The following is a 27,692-nucleotide window of genomic DNA, read 5'->3' as shown; positions in this document are numbered from 1 at the left end:
CTGCTCTCCTCCTCACAGAGGAGAAGGTGAAAGACTTCACTGGCAGCTAAACATCAGTCAAACTGCAAGGTCTGACTGAGTCTCACCTGTAGCCCTCACACAGTGCACCACCCAGCTGTACTCCCTGTTCCAAGAGAACATTTCCAGTCTTGCACGTCTACTATCACCGACCCTCCCCTTGGCAAACCTTCGCACAGTTGGTCTCATTCTCAAGAGGGGATTCGGTTTTCTGCCAAAACGAGGCTCGGGCTGAACTGAGTCATAACACTGAGAAAGTGGAACCGTCTCAGTTTTACCAACATGTTTGCGTTTTGGTCAGTGGTCTGTATCACCTCGGCCCCTGATGGTAGGAGCCTGTTCGCACTGTCTGCTTTAGAAAACCATCATCCTTTAAACTGTTCCACACATGTTCTGCCAAAATCCTTCTGCACCCCAGGCAGCTGTCAAAATGTCTTAGGGAACGTTGACATTTCATAGGTGGGAGGAAAGAAGAACATAAGGTTAACTGGTGCATTCCAAAGTAAGTGTAATGATTTATTTAGTATCTTTTTTATTTTATTTTTTTTTTGAGAGGATTCCATGTTAATCAAATCTTTCGAAGCTTTGTGGTTATAAAAAAAAAAAAAAAAAAACACCATAGGCATCAGTTGAACTGGACCAGGAGATTCCTGTTTGCATATTCTCGATCGATTACCAATGTTAAAGGGACACTACGTAGATTTGTAGGAAACATCTGATCTCAAAATGTGTCTATTTGTGGTATTAATGAGTTAATGATACAAACTCAGAAATATTCTTTCTTTGTTCATAAGTGAATAAACAAGCTGTTCCCAGAGGAAAATAAAGTCCCCGTGACACTGTTTGAAGCTAGAAAGGTGGCAGGGTCCGCCACATATAAACAAAGTAAAACAGCATGAAATTGTGTTGTCGTTTCGAGTTTGTTATTAGTTTGTTTAGACATAAAAAAAGACCTTTCTCTTTGGAATAACATTTCTTGCCCAAAACTGCATACTGCACCTTTAATGATTATTAGAGCAACTATAGGGTTGAAAATAAAGAAGTAAAAGGACGAGTTTGATCAAACAGACACATTTGAAAGATTTTAAAAGGGACATTACATCAGCAATCCATCAACATCATCATGTATTTCCTAAATGTAACGTCGATATTTCACCATTTGTTTGCAAAGGACAATTACTTGTAATTATATCATATCAAATTATAGTATATGATCATTTTTAAAGGTATTACATATTCTTTTCTTTTTTTTTTTTACGATGCTATTTGGCTTGGCGTACGACAAGTTGAAGAAGTTAAGTCTGTGGCCACAGACATGTGACTGTTTCCGTAACTCATTCAAAGTTATAGGTATGCAGTGGGAGAATATAATTGTGTTGCGGAGCATGTAAGCCTCTCCTGGTTACCATAGAGACAGACTATCTACCGGCTGAGTCAACTCAGTGACTGACTGGGTGACACTTGCTCTTTAAGTTGGAGCTTCTGGCTCCACAGGTCCAGCAGAAGTGACTCAAGCATGGAATCAACTGAGGCAAAAAGAAAAAAAAAAAAACGGTGGATCACTAATACGTCAAAGGGTGTTACGACATTGTGCCTGAAGGGGAAAAAAAAGAACACTAGAGTGCAGGAGTGAAACTTATTATGTGCTAATTGATTGCTTTGCGGGTAACTGCAGAGAAAGATTATGATCCAGCACCACCACAACCACCGCCAGTCTACCTCTGCAGAAAACCCCCTTGAAAATGTTCATCTGTTACTGGGAACACATCAAGCTCATGAGTTCCTCCTGTATGACGGCGTACTGCTCGCCTCGCTGAGTGTGGAAAAGATAACAAATGATTTAATGATTTTCTCAACTGATGTGATTTGATATATTGGCTGACTCTGCGCCTTTAGCTAGTAGAACAGGTAAAATCCATTAGCCTCCCACCAGCATGATTTATGATGGGTAGCATCACAGCTCAGGTCTCCAGCACCGCTGATCCACCGGTAGGAAATTTACTGCAAAATGTTGCTCTGCACACTTGCACACTACTGACTGCAAAACCCCTGGCCACTGGTAATGAGAAAGCAATGGCCCTTTGGTTGGAAACACTTGCTGAGGGCACGAACGTTTGATTTAGCTTATTCATGTAGGCCGCTCGGCACAAAAAGCACTGATGGAGGGGTCAGTCCAGCCACTATAAAAAAATAAAAAAAACAGCCCATTGAATGCACTGAGATCAGAGAGGCCGCAGTCAGACATCACCAGAGCGTCTAAAAAGAGAGATATGAGCGTGCCGACAGGTTGTACACTTTGCATTCCTCAGACTAACACCAGAGCTCAGTCAGATTTTTCTTCATTTCACCGCTTTTGTGTTATTCCCGTGAAGGATTTCGCACTCTTGAGCTCAATTTCATGTCAGAGGACTCCTTCTCTGTGATTTGATATGTCTAGCAGAGAGTTAGCCTTTTCCAGCAGCTCCATCACATGATGCACAGATAGATAGATAGATAGATAGATAGATAGATAGATAGATAGATAGATAGATAGATAGATAGATAGATAGATAATCAGACAGTCATTTATCCCTTGCAGAGCTCCCATCTCACACAGCTGCTTTCATAATCAGCTGGCTCCCCATCGCCACATGCATCAGGTTTGTGTCTTATGGACAGTTTGTGGGCCAGATCTCGGTCGCAGGCCTGCACTGTGTTGTGACGGTGGCCTCGTAGCCCACAGTGAGCATCTGTATGTGTGGGAACTTGGAACCTTAGACATCTATGTTGGAGCGGACTAGTAGAAAAATGCGCCTGGTGGTCGGCGGAGTGACGACAAAACAACACCCCAGACTCTCCGGAGTGCAGGGTGGAGGAGGGGGGGGATGCGCTGATCAAAGATCCCCACCACCACCACCCTTCTCTCTCTCTCTCTCTCTCTCTCTCTCTCTCTCTCTCTCTCTCCAATTATACGCGCGAATATCTCCATAGGAAGAAAAAAAAAACTGCCGATTACTTATGAACATGGCAGCCCTGAGTGCGTCAGAATAATCTTCGCAAGATAATGACAATGATAATGATAATAATAAATATTTCTCGCGCGTAGACAGCTCCACTAATAGAGGCAATTAGCGCGATGTTTGCAGCTAGTATGTAATAAAATAAAGGCGAGAGAGGGGATGGTAACCAAATGGATCGCATTCTCTCATCCACCGGATCGTAATGCATGATATGGATGCAATTAGGACGGATCCGAGTGAAGCGTATGCGCTCATACTGTGAGGTGAAGTGCCACGATACGCACACCTAATGACTCAATGCCATTAACGCAGGCTTGAGCGCCAGTCCACTCAGATGTTGTTGTTTTTTTTATTATTATTTTTTAAATCTAATTGCGATGCATCGTATTATCAGTCGCGCAGCGCACCGCTTGTTGCGGGGGTTGACGGATCTCCACCGCTGCGTCCGATCAACCTGTAACACCGAGCAGCCGCCGCCGCTCCGTCAGGCTCGGCTGATAAAGTGCACCGCGGACAACTTGTTGTATAAAACAGCCTGTATTCGGAGCCGTGGCCTGCGCTATCATGGGGGGGAGCTGCAAACTTCATTCACATCGCAAATAAACACAACTTATTCTGCAGTCGGTTTTCAGTACCTGAGCCGGAGACTTTTTTCTCAAAATCGAGCGCTTCGACGCGTCCAAAGCCAGTCCCGTCCTGCAGCTGATAGAATGTCCAACCGGTGATCCCAGAGGCAGGTGTCTCACCCTCAAACCTCCGTCACGGGAGCTCTCATGAAAAAAAAATTATAAAATAAAAATAACTTCAGCAGCCGCGGAATCCGGTCACAGCATTCGCAACTTTGCGCATCAAGATTCGGGGATAGCGTCCAGAGACACGCACACCGTCGTCCCGGCACTCTGCTGGAGGAGATGACGGCGTATATATATATATCTGTCCGTGAAGATATCAGAAGTTAGGAAAGCTGTTGGATTATTATTTATTATGACAGAGCTGCGGAGCGAGGAGTCTCAGTCCACGGGGATAGCCTACAGTGTGCCATGTTTTCTTCTTCTTCTCCAATCCTCAATAACTGATCCCTGCCAAGATATGCACTCGCTGGCGCATCCCTTCGGTCCAAGTTTCTTCCCGTGCGCTTCCGCACCCCCTCCTCCTCCTCCTCCTCCTCCGCCTCCTCCTCCTCTTCTTCTGATATTAAAGCAGCCTTAGAGCGCACTCTGAGGACGCACCGGGTGTCTGAACGACGGCAGCGTGGATGTCATTTTCTTTTTTTTCTTTCTTTTGCAACGTGAAAACGGAGCGCCGAGAGAACGAGAAGCCCATCTGAGAGCGTTTTCCAGAGAGCAAGTGGTGAGGATACTGTGGGTAGGTTAGTTGCTCTCTCCCCTCTCTCTCCTCTCTCCTCTCTCTCCTCTCTCCCCTTCCCTCTCTCTCTCTACTCGTCGGAGCGTGGGAGGAGGTGGGGCTCCCATCCACCGCAGCACACAGCAACTTCACACTCAGCATCACATTATGCCTGGGCTGCCGACCAGGAAATTGTGTGATTTCCTACAGTTTAAGAAGATCTCATCAAAGTGGGTCAGCTAAAATGGGGGGGAGGAGGAGGAGGAGGAGGAGGAGGAGGAAGGGGGGATTGCACCTTATTAAATAAGGGTGTCACGCAGGGAACATGCCCTGCTTCTTTTATTATTTTGTGCCTTTTTTTTTTTTTATCCTTGCTGCAAAAAACGACTCATGCGTATTTTGGTGCCAAACGCACTGATTTAGACTAATAGTCTAAAATTTGGTGTTTAATCAGGTAGCGCACCCCTCCCGAAGTGACAGTTTACTTGTTGATATGCATTCAATGTAGCACAAAAAAAAAAAAAAAAAAAAAAAGAATGAATGGCCCTTAAAATGGAGAAGCAGGTTTGACCACAATTTATTCATTTGGCGCCACCCTCAGGCGGTTCTAATAAGGAAAAAAAGGGGGGGAGTGACACAGTCTTCTTCTTCTTCTTCTTCATCATCATCAGAAGAGGGAACTGATAGGTTAACAGTTGCATCATGTTCTGCACAGTTTATTGTTGTGAAGGCAGTGCCTATCAATTACGCAGAAAAAGAAAAAAAGAATAAAGAAAAAAAAGGGCTGTGCTGTTGGTGTGCATTGAATGAAACTGGTTAAAATCTGACATCATCTGCCTTCAAAACTGCAGCAGTGTAATTAAAAAAACAAAACAAAAAAAAACACAATACATTCGGCTCAGGGCTGCAAATCAGCATGGCTCAGCAGGGATGCGAAATCCATCCCACGCCACAGTTATCCTCCTGCTTTTTCTTTCCCAAAACACTGATGCCAGTGATCATAACTGCTGAAGCACAAGCAATGGACCAGGAGCAATGAGTCAAACAACAAGCTCCGTCACAAAGGAAAGCCTTGAGCAATGCATCCCCCCCCTCCCTCCCAACCCCACTTTCCTCCTCCACCTCCGGAGAAAAACTTGATTTCCTATCTCCCCTCAGCCATTCTCTCCGAGCAAAGAGTTTATCAGAGTGTTTCCAGCGTGTGATCCTTTTTTTACTCCTCCCCCATCTCTCATTAGCTGCAAACACACAGCTGTTGGGTTACCTCTCCAGGGCTCCCATTAAGGGCTGCCAGTCAGGCTCACAGTGTCCCTCAGCCAATCATATTAGAGCGCCCGCCCACGCGCTGCCACCGCATGCTGCTCCTCACCCAGCCATACTAATAACGTTTAAGTATTTCTTTCACAGGTGGCCCATAAGTTGTCTCTGAGAGGAGACAGAGAGAGGGGAAGGATTGTTAAAGGAGATGACAGTGACCGACGAATGAAGCAATTTGATTTCCCCCCTTTTTCTTGTTTGATTATATTTTGCTGTGGAATTAATAATAATTTTTTGCTGGTTAATCACACAAATCAAAATGTGCATGGGGGGGGTGTTTTAAGACCTCACCTTCACTCACACAAGTCATTTATTTTAAAAACTCAACGCATTTCGTGGGCAGACCGAGGCTCCAATCCAACAGAGGCATTTGTCTGTTCAGTCAGAACCGTGTGGGCTGGAACGCGGCTTCATTTGATGCCTTTATAAGTCAGTATAAAGAGTGCGGGTCTGTTTGATTCCTACTCACCTTCTTTCCTGGTGGCCATATGAGAGAGAGGTAAAACCGGGACAAGGCGAGGGTAATCGGCGCATCAGAGCAAAGGCAAAAAAAAAAATGCCCTCAGACTCTCTCCCGCATTCCCCAGAAGAGCCCGGCCCCGCCATGCTGTATCTGGCCCGGCACATTGTCTGTGGCCGGTGCCCTGAATATTACACACTGGCACTTTGATGGAGGGGGCTGATTCTTCCAAATCCGACTTAGCCGGTCGCATAAACGCATTCAATGAGCATCAATTAAATGTCTGGCAAGTTTTCCTCAACAAAAAAAAAAAGAGAGAGAGAGAGAAAGAGAATGTGTTTTTCAGACCTGTCTCCATTTATGCCTATTGATGTCTGAAAACCTTGAAGCTTCGGGAGGCTCACTCGAACTCTCCATAGGCGGACGGCGATGTTATAATTCCAAGCTCATGGCTTGTTTGCAATTGCAGGCGCACCAACAACACGGCGTGCGAATGTGATCCGTATATATTTACATCTATTCTCTTATCACATACCACACCTGGAGCACCCCCCCTTGCCAACACACACACACACACACACACACACAGGAGGCATATACAGAGAAAAGACAAAATAAGACACTAACGCACAGACGCAAAGCTGCACACACACACACACACAGGGGTGTGGGGGGGGATACATCTAGAGGGAGAGAAATGAGGCAGAAGAGTACAAGTGCAGCAAAAGTTGTCTGTGAACATTTTGAAGAGTAAATCCACACTGAATGCGAACTCCGCGCCTCTCTCTGTAAGTCCGACTGTGATAGGATGCCGTACCTCTGGACACGCCCATGTTAGTGATGTCACAGCGGGCACCTCACCTTCGACAGCTGATTGAAAAACACCCGCTGTGACGTCACTGGGGTGTGGCCAACAGTGCTAGCACATTTAAGCCCACAGGTGGGATTTTTTTTTTTTTTCCTGCGGATTTACTCTTTAAATGTCATGATGTTAAAAATAGAGCCTGACATATGTGAGGGAGGAAAACATCCTCTATCCAACGTGTGCTGTCTTCTCTTATTGTGTGGACGCCGAGTGGCAGAATGTGTTGGATATCAGATTTGTTAGCACGTCCTACTTGTGGAGCCGGAGCAGTTACAGATGGGTCAACGGAGGGATAGAAGGAGCGGCGATGCGGAGAGGAAACTTTTCTGAATCCCACAAACTGTTCAGCTCGGGGGACAAAGCCAGCGGCGAAGTCAGCAGTTCATGAAGCAAATTTTCCACCGCCGAAATTAGGCTCCCATTCACTCGTGAGTCCGCAACAAATTAAAAAAAAAAAAAAAAGAATAATTTTAGAATATTCCTGAATGTGGGCATTGATTCAGTAATGGCGTCTATTCACAGAGTGCAAAATAAGCCTATCTTAAAATGGCAGCTGTGGTCAAAATAATGGCATCCACAAACACCAGTGATGTTCAGATCTTGAAACATAAGATACAAGGGATGCATGTGTTTGTTTTGAGTCAACTCAAACAAGTGTGAGTGTGATCACTGGCAGGTGAGTTGCAGAGAGATCGATCAGAATCAGAAGTCCTTCATTAGTCTCGCAAATGGAGGAAATATATGCGTTGCAACAGCCGCAGGACGGTAAAAATACAATAAACAGTAATAATAGTAAGAAATAAACAATACATTAAAAAGGTATGACATAGAAATAGACTTGTATATACATATATACATACATATGTACATATATAATATTTACACAGTTACAGTAGCAAAAGCACAAATGATTGAAATACTTGAAGGTGAATTTAATGACTAATTTGGTTGAAAAAAGATTATTTAAGTGAGTTCAGTGTTGGGTGACCAGTGACATAGTTGGTGATAAACAGCTATATTCTTAGCTTAAATATTTGATGATGGTTGAAATAAAAGATGAATCAACAATGGAAATAAATAGCTCAACATAACTTTTACGGAAAAGCGAAACATTATCGATGAACTGTTGAGACTGAAAACTAAATGAACGATAACTATTTGCAAAACAGAACTTGAAATTGGTTGATTTTGAGATGATTAAGCAGACCTTGTTTTACATAACTGCATAACTTAACTTAAATTTAAGGAAAACCAGTTGAAATGGACACATCTAATGGTGTCTAATGGTACTTCAGTTCAATCTAACTTGATAATGTGGCAGAAAAGCAACGTTGGGTTGAAATTAGTTGAGATGCCATCAATCTTTCACATCCATTCATCATTCTGGAGTTTTAATTCCTAGACTTCATGGCAGTAAAAGTTTCATCAAAACTCTCTTTGTAGATGTAGCTTGTTCTATATTCAGGTGCTCGATCGATGTAACCTCCTCATAATGTAATTATCCATGGTCTGAAAGAAGCTTCTCAGAAGCTCTGAGCTGAGCAAATAGTATCGTGATATTACGATATAAAATATTGTATTTTGGGGTTATTAATTATTACACAACTCTCAGTTTTACTTGGTGGGGAAAGTCAGAAGTTAGGTCGGATGTTAAGCAAGGTTCGCTTTGTAAAGGACAGAGGTGTGAATCTTCACCGGCCTCAAGATTCGATTACAATTCACCTGCCAGTGGTGAACAATGTGGATGGACAGTGATTCTCGATGTGGGATTACGTGTACGGCATTGTCAATTTGTGTGTCTCATCCAGTTTGTGCTTCTCTCTGAGTTAAAAAAAATCGTGCCCAGATGTCTGCGCTTAAACTACTGAGTGTGTTTTTTAATCACTCACAGCTGATATCTGCCTCCCTCCTCCATATTTCCTGACATCAGTAACATTGACATTGCAACTTATTTTTGGACCATCGGAAGCTGGAAAATCAACAGTCAACGTTGGATCGTGATGCATCTTATAGTCAAGAAGTCCCAACACCTGCTTAATGAACATGTTGAATACATCCTTGACAAAATCCTTCTGATGATCTGTGTATGTTTTAGATAAAATGTAATTATCTTCAGCACATCATTACATTACGAATCTCTCTTTTTTTTAACTCTACCATTTCGAGAAATAGAAATGTGAGATATGCGTCTAGTGCTACACTGTAACTACAGCATGGATCATATTAACTAACACTGCAGTATGTGATAACTGACAGTATCAATAAACACCACATCAATAGGGCGCGTGATTTTGCACGGCTGGTTGTAGTAAGTTCAGATTCACATAGACAAGAAACAGAAAAGGACAAACTGTCTTATGCTGACGGTTTTGACATGACTGAAATGTGTTAATGGGCGACTGATGACCTAATTGCACCAGGAAGGTGAGAAGATTTACAGGTGTGGTTGTGTTTATGTAGCTGTCAGCGGCAACATGAATAACTCACTGTCATGCCCGTCATGATTTAGCTCCGCTCGCTCGTGCGCCCGTGATTGGCAGTTACAAAGGCCGAACAATTTACCCGCTGATAATTCAACCGGCAGCTGCCAGGTTCAGTTATCACTTCACCTCCTGCACTCTGGTTTACCTCTTTCCAAACAATGTCATGCACGAGGCGGGGCAGGTGGAGGGGGAGCTTTAGCAGTAAGAAAAAAAAAAAAAAAAAGACACTCAGTAAGGTGACGAAGCCAGCGTGAGTAGGAAAGCAGCGATGGTTACAGCTGTATGGTAAAACTATACTTATGCGGGTGCAATTATTCTTTCTGCACGAGGTCTGACTCTCAGTTCCCACTTAAGAGATCCCCCATTACAGGTATATGTATGCCTTTTTTTGTATTAATCTATAGCCTTGACATCTAGCTCTTACTCATCGGGAGAGTGTACAGTGAACTTAAATCAAAAACAAGAGGGAGCATTTGGACTTATGTTTGGCCCCGTGTGGTTTGGCTAATTAACAGAATGGGCTCTCTCTCTCTGTAGCAGGAAGAGAGCGTTAAGAGGTGGGAGGATCCGCATCACTCCTCCCCATCTCGTGGAGATAAAAAAAAAACAAAAAAAAAAACGCAGTGAATTTGGGGAAAACACGGAGCTCTGGAAAACTGTTTCTTTCATCTCCACAAAACTGTGCAAATTGCATCTGCAGTGTGCTTAAACCATGCAAGGACATACACTAGTTTACATTTCTTTCCTTTTTTTCCTGTTGATTGTTTATGTTTGCCACCGGGGTTGGAATTATACATCCACGTGATACCCGACAGTTAGGAATGCAATGGCACCGACAACAATGGCGGTTGCGATAGTGAAACAGTGGGCTTTGAAAACACTCCTGCAGTCAGCTTCTAACCCGACAACAGAGAGAGGGAGAGAGAGCAAATTAAGCTACTTAGCACTTTGCGTTTTAAAAAGATTAAATTATGAGACAGTCGTAAATACATTCCTCAGATTTGAATGGATTAGCAATTGGCGGCACTCGTCTTGGTTTTATTTTGCAGATCGAATCCAGGATTTACTCGTTTGATTGCGACTTGAGTTATTTTGTCTCATTTTCCGAACTTTTATTATTATTTCTTTTTCTTCCGCCGTGTATCTTGCCAAACCACTTCGCTGATTACAAGCGCGCCCTCAAGGAGATGGAAAATGACTCAGTTACATTTTTTACTTTATCTTCTAGGTGATCTATTGGTGAGGAAAAATAGCAGAGATCTTTGAGCTCTCTCTCGGCTTTAAGTATCGGTGCAGCGAAGTATCATCCACTCGGTAACTGCAGTCTGTAAAGTTGACTAGATGAAAAAAGAAAGCAGGTTTAAGTGTTTACCGAGGGGGTTCAACAGACTGGACGTGTTGCTTCAGATGTTTTATTTGCTCATCTTGGTCCAAGTGAGAAAAAACAGACCAGGAGGCAGCTCGCACGCAAAATAATCAGAGGGATCATCAGCCTGCGCCTTCATTTATTATATAGACAGCTCCGCTTGCACAGATCATGACCTGTGGTTGAAATGAAAACCCTTTTTAGCTTTCATTTTAGGCTGAAGTGAGTAATATATAAATGATGTGCTTTAAATATTAAAGATTTGACAGCATCAAATCAAATATAAGGCTGAAAAATTCCATGTGGTGCAATTTGTTATTCCATATAACACCGAAATGTGGTATGGGTTGTTAGGACAGAGACTCCAGTGGACTGATAAAGTGCCTCTGCGTAAAGTGTATTGTTATTTTCATTATTACATGCTGGTAAAACGAGTTCTCATTTCCATGGGGTTTAATATATTCAAAATCAGATCTGGGCCCTCTGCAGAAATTTGGGGAAAGGGCTACAGCAGGAAATCACTTCTTTTTTCTTCTTCTTCTCATTTTCAAATAATTAAAGTCGACTTCATGAGCATTGTATTTATATACGTATGAGATCATAACAGAGATTCGTCTTCATCTCTCGGCCTGTGTTCGTCTGTTTGTGTTCAGGCTCATCGGTTGGGCCGTCGACGCAAACCCTGTTGCAAACCAGCAATAACACTAACAGATAAGGTGTTTTAAAAAGGGGCTGCGGCCTTAGACCTCCACCTGCCAATTAAGAGAATTTGACCCACTCACTGGTTCATTGGTTTTTTTAGAAAAATGCTACATCCACTAATTGCCTTAGCTCCCTGTAGATATTGGCTGAAGGGAGAATAAATGATCTGACGGTTTTCGCCGGCACTCACCCACTCAACTTTATTCAAAGACTCTGTAGGCAGGTAAAGGCGACATTACACCGTTTCCAGGTTTTAATAAACTTGATCTTGACCTTTCAAGCCACCTACATATCCGACTTTATCTCCGGCTGGGTATGAATTTGAATTAATGCGATTAAAACCCACAGGTTTTTCCTCACACCTGCAGTGCAACTACTATGGTGTTAACAACAAAGACACATTATTTTGAAGCGTATACACACATGAGCTTTCTCAGTATCACGACAAAAGGTAGGTCTGTAGAAAGGTAGTTTGGCTGAGTTTGTATTTGTCTTTTAGCAACAAATTAGGCGAATTCATTTGTGTCACAAGGATTTGCTATTCCTCAACATCGTCCAGTATGAGGCACAGTTAGTCACGGTCAGGCTGATGGACTTTAACGTGTGCAAACGTGAGTTGGACAGAAGATCAATGAGTCAGAGAGAGGAGACTAACATACTCAGCAGAACGTCCCCCTCTGGGACAGAGGGGGAGGAGGGCAGGTTAACAAGGGGGACGGCCTTCCCTCCTCACCCCTCCTCAAATCACCTTCTGCCTATAGATAATTGATCATTACCCCAGTGCAGGTAAGTACGACTACAGCACACCCACTGACAATACCTAAAAAAAAAACAACAACTTTAATTTCTCTCCTAACTTTTTGAACTGCATTATTTGAATTACATAACCATCTAGACAACAACCTAAATGGACCGTTTCGTTGTTGTGATCACGGATGTTGACACTTTCAAACCCAGTCCATTACATTCTCTTCTGCGATGAAAAACCGTGTCCTTGGTAATACATATCACAGCTTGCTATTCCTTTCATAATTCGGCTCCCTCGTCTTCTTTTTACTTCCTGTCTAGGCAGCGCAGACTGTGAAGGGTCTTTAGAAAGCAATCGTTATTTGCACTTTATCCTGAATATAAAGGAACTTATAGACTGGAGTTCAAGAGGTGCACGCCTACGGTTTCTCATCCATCAGACCTGGTGAGAGTATTAAGCGGAGTCTTATGAAACTGTACAGGTCAGATCCACAGTAATTGTTGATGCCATTCAACCTTCCGAGTCTTTTGTTAACGGTGTGTTACAAACGAGGTCCGATCCCTGCAGAAAAAAATACGATTGTCGTCGTCTGCTGTTGTTTATCAACTAAATTTGCATCGCGCTGTTCATTCTGCTTGTTCCAGGTTATAATTTGGCACAAACCTAATGCAGGAAAAGAGACATTATTTTTCAGGGGGGTGGACACAATAACAGCAACAATCTAATGGAATCTAATTAACTTGAAACAGACAAACACCGTCTTGGTAAAGCTTATATCATTGTCTTGTCTTGGGGGAGGTGATTAGGCTCGATGGGAATCTTCTGAGGCTGTGCTTTATAATGATGTTGTATTGGATTTTTATGTTTTTGTTTTTTTTTCTTCTCATTTTATTATTTTGCTCACAACCTCTGCAAGGCTGTAAGTTTTTTTAAGATTATAGACGGATACCTATATTCAGTAGATAATGCCAGTTTGAGGCAGATAAGTATACTGTAGGTGGTATTAAATCTACCACCCGTGCAGTCTTCCCGCGCTCTCCAAAAATGAAAAGAAAGCTCATTCAGTCCTTAATGTTAGTGTGTTAAGCGTGATCAAATCTTTAAGCGAACACCTCCAGCTTTTTTCTAAGCCCCAAAACCTTGGCGTGCTACCTCATGTCACAGATAGTTATACTATTAAACAAGTACTGTTTTCCTCTCCTAAATGAGAGCCAATATGGCAGATAACCAGAAGGAAGAGACACAAATCGAGTGTGTGTTCACCAGTTTTGACCAAAGCAAAAGAGAAATAATATGAGAGGAGGCCTTCAACGGCGTATACCCTCATGGTCGTATAGGGCATTTTGTGATGAAAAAACATTCGGCAAATGACAGCTATATAAGAATATCCACTGGCTGAAAATGAAAGAATTCTTTCTCGCTTTATTGTGCATCCAAATAGCTTCTTGAAAAATACAGAGGCTGGAGGCTGCCAATAGAATACTTCGGGGAACAGAGAGAAGGCAAAACATCTGGCCTCCAAATTTTAATTAGACTTGCCATTGGGATTTCTTCCATTTTACGTACTCGGGTAGTTCTTTTTCCCTGAGGAATACTTGACAACATGACGTGAAATGAAATAATGAAATACAAACTATTCATTTAAAGTGGAATACTATTTATTTAGGAGTCGACCTCTGAGAGCAGACCGGACCAGAGCAGCGATTTCTGAAGATCCTCACACGCTGAGAGAAATTTTGCAAAGAATTTCAGACCAGTATTCAAGAAGACGACACGCTAAGACAAAGGCTTAATTGTTATCACGATGTTTGAAGCCACGCTGTAAACAAGCGAAAGTTATTTGTCAGTTTGCTTGTTTGACTTGAGATTTTATGCGCTCAAATTACTGGTTCAACTAAAGTGCATCTGGCACTGGAGCAGAAAATGTACTCTTATCTATAGAAAATACCCTCGAGTGAGTTTTTACATCACACAGGGAGGAAAACTGCTTCTTCACTGCTGGAAATGGGTTTTGTTTGAAGCATTAATCTTTCCTCCAAGCATTCTCTGAGCAGTGTGTCTCTCAGTCACCACTGTACACTCCATTTCAACACCAGGCGAGTCCTGCCCCTTGCATGGGTTCAAGTAGGACATACCTTTTTATTTTAAAGAGGGAGGCACTTAGTAAGCCTTACTATTTAAGCTGTAATGTGCAGCTCAATTGTGCCATCGAGTGAGTTTTTTTCTGCTGACTTAAGCTTGGACAGTAAGAAAAAAAGCCTTCATTATCTCTGCTCCCTGTCCTATAGGCTCCTAAAGGCACGGGAATTAAGTCACTGGGTCTAATAAAGTGCGTTAAGCAGTTATGAATGTATCAAAGATGCTTTATTGGGTGAAAGTGAAATTAAAACTAATTTAACCAAGAAATCAGTATATATATATATATATATATATATATATATATATATATATATATATATATATATATATATATATATATATATATATATATATATATATATATATATGTATCTTTGTTGTTTGTTTTGACTTGTGTGTCGATTTATTGATCCCCCTCAGGAGAAATTCACAGGTAACACAACAGTACAGAGGGAAATAAGATTTAAAAAAATAGAAACAATAACAGGGAGATATTCGAAAGAATAAATAACAGTTAGAATAAAATTAACAAGCTATATACAGTGACAGTCCTTGTGTGTACATGACGTGTGCAATATATAATAAATGAGCCTGTGCAAATGTGCAATGTGCAGGGTTCCTGAGATATTAAATAAATGTATGTGTGTATTTGGTCAAACTGTTATGACCAAAAAGTGCAATTACATCAATTACATTTCTGAACTACTTTTACATTATTTAAGTATTTACATGTTCTGCTGCTTTATACTTTTTCATTTAGGAGAAAAAAACTGACTTGTGAATTTTAGGCACTTGTCGCTTCGCAGATTGCAGAGCCATCGGAGCCAAAGTAACACTTATTATAATTCAGATGATCTGAAAAATGCTTAATATCAGATGTCATCATTAGCATCGGTGCTAACTGGTTGACGCCTAGTACACAGAATGTACACACATTGGCTGTATGAGCCTTTGGCTATCTTACAATCTGATTTAATTTGAATTAGAATCAATTTTTGAAACAAAGCACTTCCCAAATCAACACCGTTTCTTTGTTGATTGAAGGTATAACATGTTTTCAGTCTCTTTGCTCAAACATATTCACTGGTGTCCTTATCCACAGGGATACAATATTAAACACAACTGGAAATTGGAGATAAACTGATCCGGAGCCTTTTCCATTTAAAAAGTTAACAGCATGGTGAATGAATTAATTTGAAAGCGTCTTACAGTCGTGCCTGTATTTGAATAACAGAATGAGGGGGGAGTGTTCCTCTGTGTTATTACCGTTACGTCCAGCAGTGTCCGGTCCAGCCGCCCTGTTGCTCTGCTCTGGAGAAGGTCCAGATTTCCGGTTGCTGCACTGAGTTCTGCCTTTAATCGCACCATCAGTGCCGTGTTATTGATTCACATTTAGAAAATTAATTTTTGACACCTGTGAATCAATTCTGAATCATGGAAGATGAGACTCAAGATTCATGTGGATGGATTTGATATCCGCCCTTACATCCGTGTAAATACATGTACAGTTTACTTTCACTTGTGCTTTTAATACTTGAGGACATTTAATACCAGACACTTTTCACTAAAGTAATATTTTAGCAAAACATCTTTATATGACTTTTGGGTACAATATTTTGGCTTGTTGCAAAGGAGAAAACATTGCTTGTGTCATTACTGGTAGGCCTTACAGGTCTATGATGAGCTGTAGTAGTCTATAGACATTGACAGCATGTGTCTTATTATATTGGCTGTCAGATGTCAATCATCTGCTGCCCTGTGAAATGCCCTTCCTGAGGCACGATGCCTAGACACAGTGCAGTATATACAATTATTCTGAAAAAGTGCACAAGAGCTGCGGCATCATTACACTTTATTACACATCTTTACACAGAAGGTGAGGAGAATTACAATCTCAGTTTGGGGTCTAACGATCGGCAATGTCAATGTTCTCTCCTAATATTTATCATTAAATGTATATTTCCACCATCGACCCGACTGGTCTCTCTTTGGAAAGCGACTGCTGATCTAAGACTTGGATTCACCGTGTTAAATGTAAGTTATGTGAATAAAGTAAACGGAAACACACAGTGAACTCTGTTCCTTATCATGTCTTTTAAATGTTTTAAAGTTTTAACTAGTGCACTAAACTTTTCTTAATTGATTATTTCTTCAGTATTACGTTTCTGCTTTTTTTATGATAGCACATCTTGTTCTTTGCGTTTCTTTTTTTTTATTTATTCCAGTAAATTACAGAATTAAGGAGGAGAATTGTAATTTAATGACATTGGACGGCACTGTTAAAATAGGGATTTGTGTCTTAAATGGATAAACCCTACCTGACCATATGATTACGAAATCAATGATATTCTAATTACTCTGTGCATAGTCACATCATGAAGAAACCATGAGATGGGGCTGACTTTTTTCCAATTCAAACCTCAGGTAGGATGTTCTGAGAGCCTGAGGGCCTGGAAAGCTTGAATTGCCCGTGGTCTTCAGTCTAGACAAGAGAATGGCCAGCGGGGTCCTGTCGTAGTCTGGTTAAAAGACTTGCTTAGGTTAGAAGATCAGAGATAGCTTCACTCAGACACACCAAAGTGTTCCGAGTTATCGCTACAGCCTGAAATCAGAAACTCAAACAGTGTAACATTTACAGACAGAGAGAAATGGATAAACTAAACTGCTGTGAATCTGTTTCTTTCAGCAGCTTCTGCTACGTAAGTCTTCCAAAATGAACACAGGGCCTTAAATGTGTTGTCATAAATATTCTTTATGTGAGCTGGAAGTTTACTTAATACTTTGATCATCTGTGATCGCAGTGGAGCAGTGACTGTACTTGTTTTCACAAAATCTTCAATTTTCCCTGTCAGCTTACTTATAATGAAAAATTATTCATGGCCTTTAAATGAATTTGTGAATGCAGATGAGGCATTAAATGCTGGATGTGTGTGTGTAGTAATGGTTGTAATTGTGCCAGCATGACTTGATAAAATGAGCTCTAAACAAAGTACAACTCGCGTAGTGTTTGCAGACACGGGGGATGAAATTCAACAGCATTTGCGAGTGACAGTTGTTAAAAGGCGGTAGTGCTCGTCGACCCTGTGAGTGTGACGGGCCCTGGAACTGTGGTCACTTTCAAACAAATTGAAAAAGTGCCACAGCTCCAAAGGAAAAAAAAAAAAATTACATGGATAAAATGTCAGAGGTTAAAGTTATTCAGTCCAATTCTGAGGTGGTTGGTTCGTCACTCGAGCTGTATGTGTTTGACACATTTCAATGGATTTCACATGGATTTAGCTAAACTGTGAGGCAGTTACCAAACAACTCAAAAAAATACATTTACCAGAGCTGCCCACCAAGTAAGGAAAGTGCATGTACACCAGGGCACAGCGTTTATCCATGAGCAGTGTGGCTGGTCGATTTAATCATTTACTAGCCAGAAAAAATGAAGGTGATCTATAAAGTGGCTGGTTAAATTAAAACTAGCCATCACAAGCAGGACGTAAAAGTCAATTTTTGGATCCTTATAGGTTCATCATGGTGTTTGGCAAGCATGCTGAGCAGAAACCAAAAAGAAAATGCAGTTTTCTTCCTCAGTTGTACCTTATTGTTATCATTTCCTTGCTTGATCATTATTGGTCTCGCCAATTGTCCTTCCTATAGGATATATTGTATTGTATTGTATTGGATCTCAGACAACATGGCTATATCCTCGTCTGGCATTGTTGTGGGAAAAACAATAACCGCAATGGTGTTTCTGCTTGTATGCTTATCAATTGAAGTGACACAATAAACAATAAAAACATATGACATTTGTCCAGAGTCAGAAAAGGTAAATCTGGAACAATGTTAATGTCAAAATACATGCGATGCTAAAGGGATGAAAGCATGAAATAAGAAAATAAAACTGTGAGTAAGCTAAGCGACACAGGGATTTTCTAGGCGATGTCCAGGGCATTAAAATAAAAAACTGCCCTCGGGTTCAGCCTCACAGGGCTAATCTGTCGGAAACTGAAGCCACTGGTAGAAAATGTGAGCACAGGCACACTGAACACTATACAGCGAGCAGTTTTGATAATGAGCAGGCAAAGCAATAGGGGGACATGTTTCACTTCATCTTTCAGCACATTCGCTGCCAAATTAATTTGCATGTCATGGAGCAACCTCTGCTGATAGGGGCGTCCACAATGTGCTTCTGGTGAAGGATGAATCAGGAAGACAAATGTGCATCGGATGACTGAATGATGGAAAACTAATGTTTGCTGATGTAGAAACAGGTGTTTTTTGATACTGAACGTGACATTATACATGAGAGTGTGAGTCAAACTTTGGACTGATGGTGACACCAGGGGAACTGCTGGTAATGAACATACAGCTTTTATATGTTAGTGCAAAATGGTGTTTATGACTAGGCAAAGTGTACATATTTTGAACCTTTCCGCCAACAGGGAGCGTTCACTGGGGTTCAAGAGAACGTTCTCTGATGGTTCTCTGACGGTTACACAAAATATCTTTAGTGAATCTTTGGGGAACGTTCTCTGATGGTTCACTCAGTGTTTTTTTTTTTTTTTTAAGAAAAACAAAAACCTTAAAGAATGTTCCTAGAAGGTTCCCTAAAGGCGAAAAGAAGAATCACCTTTAGGGAACGTTCCTGAACATTACCTGTCTACTGGGTACATGTAAAGATATCTTTAATTTCCTCGTACTCTGCATACCGAAGTACTTTTACTGCCAGAAAAATACCTTGAAACCTGAAATACATTTAATATCAGAAGACTTTTATCTTTATGTTTGCCAAATAAGTGTACCTATTACACCATATCATACCAGTTTTGATTATTGATTCTGTTAATTAGCCACATTTTCAGGGATGCTACCATGTGTACAGCGGGTTAACAGCAAAGGACATTTTTTTTAAAAGTGAGTCTGACACTTTGGCGCCCTAATAGGAAATTCCAGTTTGTCTTCTGCTGCAAAATGATGGATATTCAAAACATGGCCAGCTTTTGCCAGTGCACCAGATGGGCTCTACAACTGTAACCGTGCATGATTTACAGGCAACAGAAAAACAGAATTAAGAAGGTTTCAAGAGGCTTTTCTTTGAGAAGGTAAAGATGATGGTACTTCAGCTTTTGAGCGAGAATGAGTAATTGTGACTTTCCAGAGCCGTCCTGGGTAAACCTCAGGGACACGGATTAGCAGTTTTGTGAGCAGACGGCTTTTGTAAATGCATTGCTGGAGTCCTCAAATACCAATTGTGTGACGCTTTGTACCAGGATGTTTTAAGGCACCAGTCTGTTCCATAGGGTCACGCCGGGTTCACACATGCAGCTATTTCAGGCGTTTTATTTTAAGAAAAGACGATAAAGTGAGTAAAGTGATAGAACACATCATGAACGAGGGAGTTTCTACTGAACGTGCGTTGTGAGATATCATGATGATGAAGACTGCCATTACCACGAGAACTGTCACTCCGCGCTGTTTTGAAGTAGACGCCAAGATACAGAGGAAATGAGAAGCTTTTCATGTTTAATTAATAATGCTAATGAAACTTAATTAGAGCAGCTTATGAAAAATGCATTCAAATGAGAGATGAGCTTTATCCTTAAATAACAAGCCTCCTGTGCTGGATTTGGTGTCCTATTACATGCTAATTAGACGGCACTAGGGACTGTTAATGAGCATAGATCATCTCAATCGTTAGCGCAGCGGGGCCTCCACCGAACGCTTAGGACCATATATCTGGAAATCTCTTTTAATATGTTGTTCGTATGTAAAGAATACAGTATTTTGGAATTATCTGGGCTATTGCTATTAGCCACAAACTATAATTATATGTGCATAATTCATGCATTAGGCCATTTTAAGTTTATTTAAGGACTTAATTTCATATCAATGACTGATTAACTGACTCTCTCTGATGATTTCATGTTATCTAATGTGTTTTAATCATGGTGATTTACATTGGCAGCTCAAAAAAAGTACAAGCCAAGGCTGACAAGTGCATCGTAGGATAGCTCGGAGCTTTTGGGCATTCCACGATCCTTTGGGAGTGTCTATTAAAAAGACCTTACAGACTGCAGGCTATCAGTTCACAGTATACGGATCTGGATTTAAAGAAAAAAGAAAAAAAAAAGACATATCTTCAAACAAGCCAGTGCTGTTCATTCTGTGTTCACAGAATCCCGTCCAAAAAGTACATTTGCGATTTTTGTATGTTAGTCATGTCAATTATCCACATTTGGTTTTTCCTGCTCTTTCATCTAAATGTAAAATGTCAAAAATGATAGATTTGTAACGCTAAAAAGCTTATCTGTTGATGCATGCTGTGTGCTGAAAGTACATGGACGGTCTTTATGTAGAAAGACAGTGTTGAACTGTCACAGCGTGTGTCATCTCCGGCTCTCTAACAGCTTACTAACATCACAGCTCAATTGTTGAAAATGCCTGTATACCCTGCAGGTAAGGGTCTATTAAATCCTCCTACACTGTGATCCTGCTCCTACGCCTGATTCTATCTCAACCTCTGGGGCTTTTGGTCAGCAACACCTATTGCAATTTACTTCTCTTGAATTCCAGCAAATTAAGCCTTGAAAGAGGGAACAAAGCATTCAGTGTTTTTTACAGCTTAGGCGTGACACTCTATACCAGCTGCTAAATGATCATCATAGAACATATATACATAAACTAATTGACTATATAACCGGTGTCTCTGTGCTAAAGAAAGAGAGGGGGTTGGATGAATGGGTGGATGTGTGCGCTCTGTTTTACACTGTCAATTTGGCAGACGCTTGCAGGGGCTGGTGTGTTGCCATGGTGATATGAGCGAGGCATGAAAGAGCAGCGAGGTTTGCCTAACAGGACCAGTCTCATAAGGGCTGATAAAATGAGAACCTTTCTTTGAGAGTCTTGCATACACTATAAGACTGTTCAGCACAGCCCTGAGCGTCGCCTCTTAGGCATAACACCGTTTGCAAAATGACTGAATCACACCTGCCCGTTAACACGCTCGAGTCGGTTAAAGAACATAAATAAAAATCTGCTTTCGCCCCAGCCTTCGTCGTCTGTTTCACAGATGCTAGTATTTTAAGGGCTGGGTTGCCGATCATTGGTCTCACTAAGATTTTTGCCCTCGCCAGAAGTTTGAATTATAAACAATTTGTTTTGTTAAATTGTTATTTACCAAAAGGACCACTGCGGTCTTGAGCTGGTGACACCGTCTCATCCGCGTGAGTTATCAATGCAAACTGACCACTGCCACGACTGCGTCTGCCACGACGAGATTACACTCAAGTTAACAATGTAAGTGAGAGAGACAGACAGTTGTGGGCGCCCACAAGAGAGAGAGAGAGACGAAAAAGATGAAAGATGCATCATTAAGTTAGTCTACTTCAGCAGAAACTCTCCGCTCAGCGCCAAAGAGACAAAAGGGGAGCAGTTCACCAACCAGTGTTTTCTCACACGACTTCACTTTTTCCGTTTCCTGCCGTTCCCCTCCTGCTTATTTCTCTTGACTTTTAATTAATTTTCCCAGCAGCTTGGGTACAGCGAGATATGACTGAAGAGTCAGAAATACTTCTTAAAGTAAGTCGCTGGTTTTATTCTGTTTTTATTATTAACAGCTATCTAGACAAGGAGCTTTCAAGTTTTGTCAAAAATCTCACGTAATTACGTGAGATAAAACTTTGAACATGAAACTTTGAAACTGACACCAAATTGACTGCTTTAAACTGTTGCCTCATTTATATCAGGTTGACATATATCTGGCTGTTAGTGTAATCTCTACAAACAGATACCTACCTCTGAATGAAGAATCTGGGGGCGAGGGGACAAGAGTTTGGTATCGGAAGTGTTCTGGTTTTGTGTTTGTAGTCTGACTTACTGTTGACCAACCCAGTGAAAAGTCTGTGTGGAGAGCTACGTCCAAAATGCAATCTCACAATCTATCACATAGCATTATTATGATTGTTTTATTGATTTATCTACATTTATATGCAGATATACATTTACAAAGATTAGCTAAATCATCGTCGGATGATAGCCGGTTGGTTCTGAGAGCTTAAACAATGACTGGCGCATATGAGAGAAAGTCTTGGCCCAGAGATCTGTTATCCGTTTTCCAAATAAACGCTGACTACACTAGAATCCCTGACACAGCGGTCGTTGCCCTAGAGCCTAAATTATCGCCAGACGTCAACCGATGGGTTCCCAGATTGCTTTGCTCAAATGTGCTGCGACCGGCCGAGGCCTACATCCAGGACGTGTTCGAGCTACACAGCCAAACCTGTCCACTACAGTCTGCTACCACCTACCGGCTTGTTACTCCTTCACTATGCGGGGGGCCCCAGATCACCACTGGTGGCTGTCCTGGCTGCACAACAGTGTAACGAGCTCCCCACTGACATGAGAACAGCTCACACTCTTACTACACTTTTTTCCTATTACAGACTGAAACATCACATGGGTTCTTCATTACTTTTTATTATTAAATATTATGTTATTATGTTGTGTAATTGCACCACTTCTCACTTCGATTAAAATAGCAAAGTTCAAACAAGGCTCTGTAGACTATGACCTTAGTTCATTCTAATAGAGCCGCAGTGTAATAGAGTACAAAGCAAAGCAAATAACTCGAATCAAGAAGCAATAAAACATTTTTACTATTGATTCATCAAATTCATTTTTGAAATGCTTCAAAAACAGGAGGAGATCTTTGATATCTACATTTGAGGAAATCACATTTTGTTAGCTGAATACAGAATATTGAACCCACATTTCATTAGAATACATTTGTTGCTCCGAATACTTGACCTCTGTCTTGATAGTGATTGAGTGGTGGTGATAAAGTGTGTACAGGAGCAGCACTTACTCACTATACGGTAAATGCTCTATGGCGTTTTCTCTTGGTAACACTCCTTGATTTCATGCCTGCATTTCAGAGAACACTGCTAAACATTTGCAATGCATTTTTCCAGCTGTAGATTTTAGTTTCAGCTGTTGTTTTAGTAAAAGAAAGAGGTGCAGAGAATGAGATATGTGCTGACCCATAAAGACAGACCTAGCCCTTCAGTTTATCGTATAAAACTAAACTGGCAGATGTATGATTTCCACTGAAAAAGAAGGGTCCAGGAAAATGTAATCTGAAAAGTAACTAGTAACTAAATCCAAATGTAGGGTACAAAACCCCATGGATGGCCCTGTGGTTCAGGGGTAGAGCCAGCGCCTTGTTATCAGAAGGTTGCTGGTTCATCGCCATCCTTTGGCAATCTGTACTTTAAATGAGCTCAGGAAATTACTCATTTAATTTCCACCACTGAATTTAACCCGTGATGGATGTGCTGTATTGCTTTTACGACGGCCCGACATTGTCATTCATAGAGTCACACTAAAAACTGGCCATCAAAAAAAGAACAACCTCACACAGCTGTTAATGCAGATATCCTCGCTCAGTCCCCCGGCAGTTCTGTCCTGGCCAGACGCCTTATCGAACACATCTGGTGGTGGACCCTAAGTGGGAAGTCGGTGAGAGATCATATCCTTTCCTGCACTCACTGCTACTGCTGGCTTGAACAGAGTGAGATCTTTAAGGCCAGATAGCGTGCCGTGAAGCTCCGCGTGGATTCGGTCCTGCCAGTCAGGCCTCCTCACCGTCGGATGAAAAGGAGCGGCTGATGCAACTACATGCAGAGGTGACCGTCCAAACCCCTCGATGGGCCGACGGCGCGAGAGTGTGCAGGGACGAGGAACACATGGCACAGTGAATATGCCATTCCACACGTAATGTATGGTCAGCTGGTGACATTTATTTCTGAAAGCCTCCGGTGTATACTTCATGTTCGTGGTGCTCAAGAAATTAATAGGTATAGCAGTCGCATGTGGTGATCCCATTAAAGGTGAATATGTTTTTTGTTTTTTTGTAAATAGCTGCATGCAATTTCTGTTTGTCTTTCTCTGGCCCTCTCTCTGTAAGGGTGACTGTAATTTTCCCTTTTAGATAGCTGAACAGGATAATGGGTAGTGTTGTCTTTTATTGCCATTTTCAAAGAATTCATTCAGAGGTAGGGTTATCTGCAGTCGATTTTGTCTCCTTTTCTTTTTTCTTCATCGTATGAATTTCCAACGAGCAACCTTCATCACTCAATTAATCCTTTGAGTCATTTCAATATTTTCTGTTTGCTTTCACTGTGTCAGTCCCTGTTTGTTTCGCTGCTTTTATACCGTCTCAAATACTAGCGTGCCGGAGTGTGACGGGGTTCGATCGACAAGTCGTTAACTATCGCTAATTGTTTTTAATGTGGTGTTTTGGGGTTTCATTTGTTCTAATTTTTTTTTTTTTTCTACACAACAAACTGGATGACTTTTTTTTTTCTAAATTGCAGATTGCTTTCCTATAACCTTGCCTCTTCTTTGCCATGTTGAAAACTGTATTACACTCTAACCAGGCTGCGGCACAACTTCTTTTATCTCCTGGCCATGCTATGGAACAATTGACTGTTTACTGTTCTCATTAGTGATCTGCTACGCTCCACTCATTATTCCAGCTGACAGGTCAGTGTACCCTTTGGGTGAGCCTGATTCGTTTTCATGCGTGAGCCTAATCATTAATTCGACCAGCAGACATGGCCCGCAGCTTTAGAGAAGACAGAATAGTGGATACTTTTCCTGCCTTTCAGCAACCTCAGAAGCCCCGTAATTAAGAACTTCCAGCCAGGACAGGAACACTGGAGTGGCATGCTAACTCTGATTCACAACCGCTGATAAAATCCACAATACCGTGCCCAACGCAAGGTTTAATAGGCTGAAACATCCAAGTCTGCTCATATTACTAACAAGATTTAAAAAAAAGGCTTTTTTGGAGGTTCTGGAATTCATTGAATATTGATAGTCATGTGCATTAAAAATGATGGATCAATCATCCTTAGCACATACAGCAACTATGACTAACACATCCACAGCTTTGATGTTTCCAACCACACCAGCGCTGAGAGTCTCTTTAATGGTGATGATGATCCGAGTACGAGTTCCACCATCATCCAGAAGGAGCTGCATCGCACTCAGCCACCTCTTCTGTGTGTCAGCTATTATCAGCCGCGTTCGTCTTACCAAACCAGCTGTCACAAAAGTGGAAAAGAGTCACAAAACTGATCCAAATGCTTCAGTCGTTTTTTTTTTTTTTTTTGTGAGGCCTGAATCAACTCAGAATACATGATTTGCACATCCACACACTGAGAGAGCGTACTTCAACCTATTAAAGATGCACTGTGAGGCAAAATTGCAGCTTGAATAATACTAAAATCGGGTAAAACAGTGGGGATGCAGACATACACAGTATCTGAGCTGACATTTTTATCACCTCTGTGTTCTTACAGCATCAAACGCAATCTTCTGCAACGCTTGAATTAAGAAAACTTTGGACTTAAGACTCACATTGTGCTTTTAAATTTATGGCACGATCTTCCATCTTAAAGTAGAGTTTGAATCTTTTGAGATTAATTGCTTATAGACCTACTAGTTATATGCGCTCGTGCCAATTTAGAATTAAAAATCATAATTATTGATTTACACATTTTAGGGCACTTTTAACTTTGTCCTTTATTTCATCCCCCTTCAATTACTCAACAACCTCCTATCATTTCTTTTTATGTCTTGCTGCTTCTTTTTGGCAGATTCTTTACCTTTCATTATTCACTTTCCTTTTTTTTGGCTGTTTGTCTCTCCCCCTCCTCATCTTATTGCAATATCCTCTTCCCTACCGCTCCCTCTTATTGTAAAACCGCTCCTTTTCTTAATTCTTCCTCTCCTCTCTCTTTTGTCTCCTCCTGTTTTATTCTTTGCGTCGTATCTTTCCTCTTCGCCTCTTCCCTCTCTTGTAATTCTCTCCCCTCCATCCTCCCCTCTCCTTTTGTGTTTCTCCATTGCTCTCATTTATTCCTGTCCTCCAGCTCTCTTTTGTGTTCATTACTGCACTCCTAATCCTGCTCTTTCTCTGCCCGTCCCCTCAATTCTTTACATCTCCTCTTTATTTTCCAACTCTATAATCTTGTACCCCTTAAATTAACAACAGTGGATGTAAGCAATAACACAGTAATAGTTGCATTGGCTGTTAAGCCGTCACTCACCCTTGTATTGGAAGTTTACAGCCGGTGCGACTGTAAGTCGAACGCGCCCGACAACTGACAAAGCAACTAATTCAGCAGCAGCAGCTTTTTTTTTTTTTTTTTGTCAGATTCTGAGCACTTGAGAATCTCAGGAAGAGTTTCACCAACAACTTTTTGGCTAACAGGTTTCAGTGCACCATCTGCACACCTGTCTTTCAGGAGTCTTATTGACGGACCGGCAGGAACGAGCGAGGGAGTGCTGAGTCTGATTTCACTTGTACTGTAAAACATGGTGAGTAACAGGGCGACACTTCAAGGTCACATCTAATGGATTTCTTTTACTCTTCACCGAGAGCTGTTCAAGTGAGGGACACAAACTGCCAAACTTCACTATGCAATGTGCAGCTTTGAAGATACCCGGCAAAGAAAAAAAAAAAAAAAAAATTGACGACTCGCTTCAATCTTAAGTTACACGTTCTCTTGCAACTCACAATTGGTCCTCACCCTCCGTCAAAACTTGATCTGCGCTTACTCGTCCGTCCCTTCGCTCAAACCTTGACATGGGAGGCTGATGTCAATTTAGATGTGTTAATGGTTCTGTCACTAATAAGCATCCACAGCTGACAGGTACCGGATGTGTTGCTTAGGCTGAATGATGCATTTGCAACCACGGTTTGTTTTGTGAGTGGCATATTCTATAATTTGAAGCAACTTAGCGAGGGAATAGTTTTGGTGCTGGAACAAAACTGTCCCCCGTCTTTTGTAAAAAAAAAAAAAAAAAGATGAAACATTTCAGAACCTGGCTGGTCCCTTTGTTGATTTACACTAAGGTATAATTTTTCACTTTCTTGCACTGTGTGGAACACCATGCAGTGGTTTCCTGTAGTGATCTGGACTCATGACAAGCTTTTTTTTTTTTTTTTCTGGAGGCGCTGAAAGCCATTGTTGCATTGTAATTTGACAACTTGAAATCTCAGCTGGAGTTATCCGATTTGTGCTGAAAACTTTCTCTTGTTTATGTTGCTGGAAGTCTTCAGTGACAGCGAGGTGGTTGATTAAATAACTAGAGAAAAGCCATTGCAGAGTCTAAAAGTTTCTATACCAGGAGGCCTGCACTATTTATCTTAACGTTTTCTCAATCTCACACATGAATGCTGGTAAATGTATCATC

The 27,692-nt window shown here is 41.4% G+C and overlaps 1 protein-coding gene across 1 annotated transcript in view; it reads right to left on the bottom strand.

The window, feature by feature from the left end:
* pcdh1a (protocadherin 1a) overlaps positions 1-4,423 on the bottom strand; it is a 91,182-nt gene extending 86,759 nt beyond the window's left edge. The window contains exon 1 of the mRNA XM_037120734.1: positions 3,653-4,423. The gene's annotated coding sequence lies outside the window, so the exon portion shown is untranslated. The remainder of the gene's footprint in view (positions 1-3,652) is intronic.
* Positions 4,424-27,692: the final 23,269 nt, after the last annotated feature.

This window comes from Acanthopagrus latus, chromosome 13 (genome assembly GCF_904848185.1).
Source record: "Acanthopagrus latus isolate v.2019 chromosome 13, fAcaLat1.1, whole genome shotgun sequence".
NCBI classification, from domain to species: Eukaryota; Metazoa; Chordata; class Actinopteri; order Spariformes; family Sparidae; genus Acanthopagrus; species Acanthopagrus latus.
Note: the sequence above shows the minus strand (reverse complement) of the source record. Positions and strands in the feature narration are given on the sequence as shown.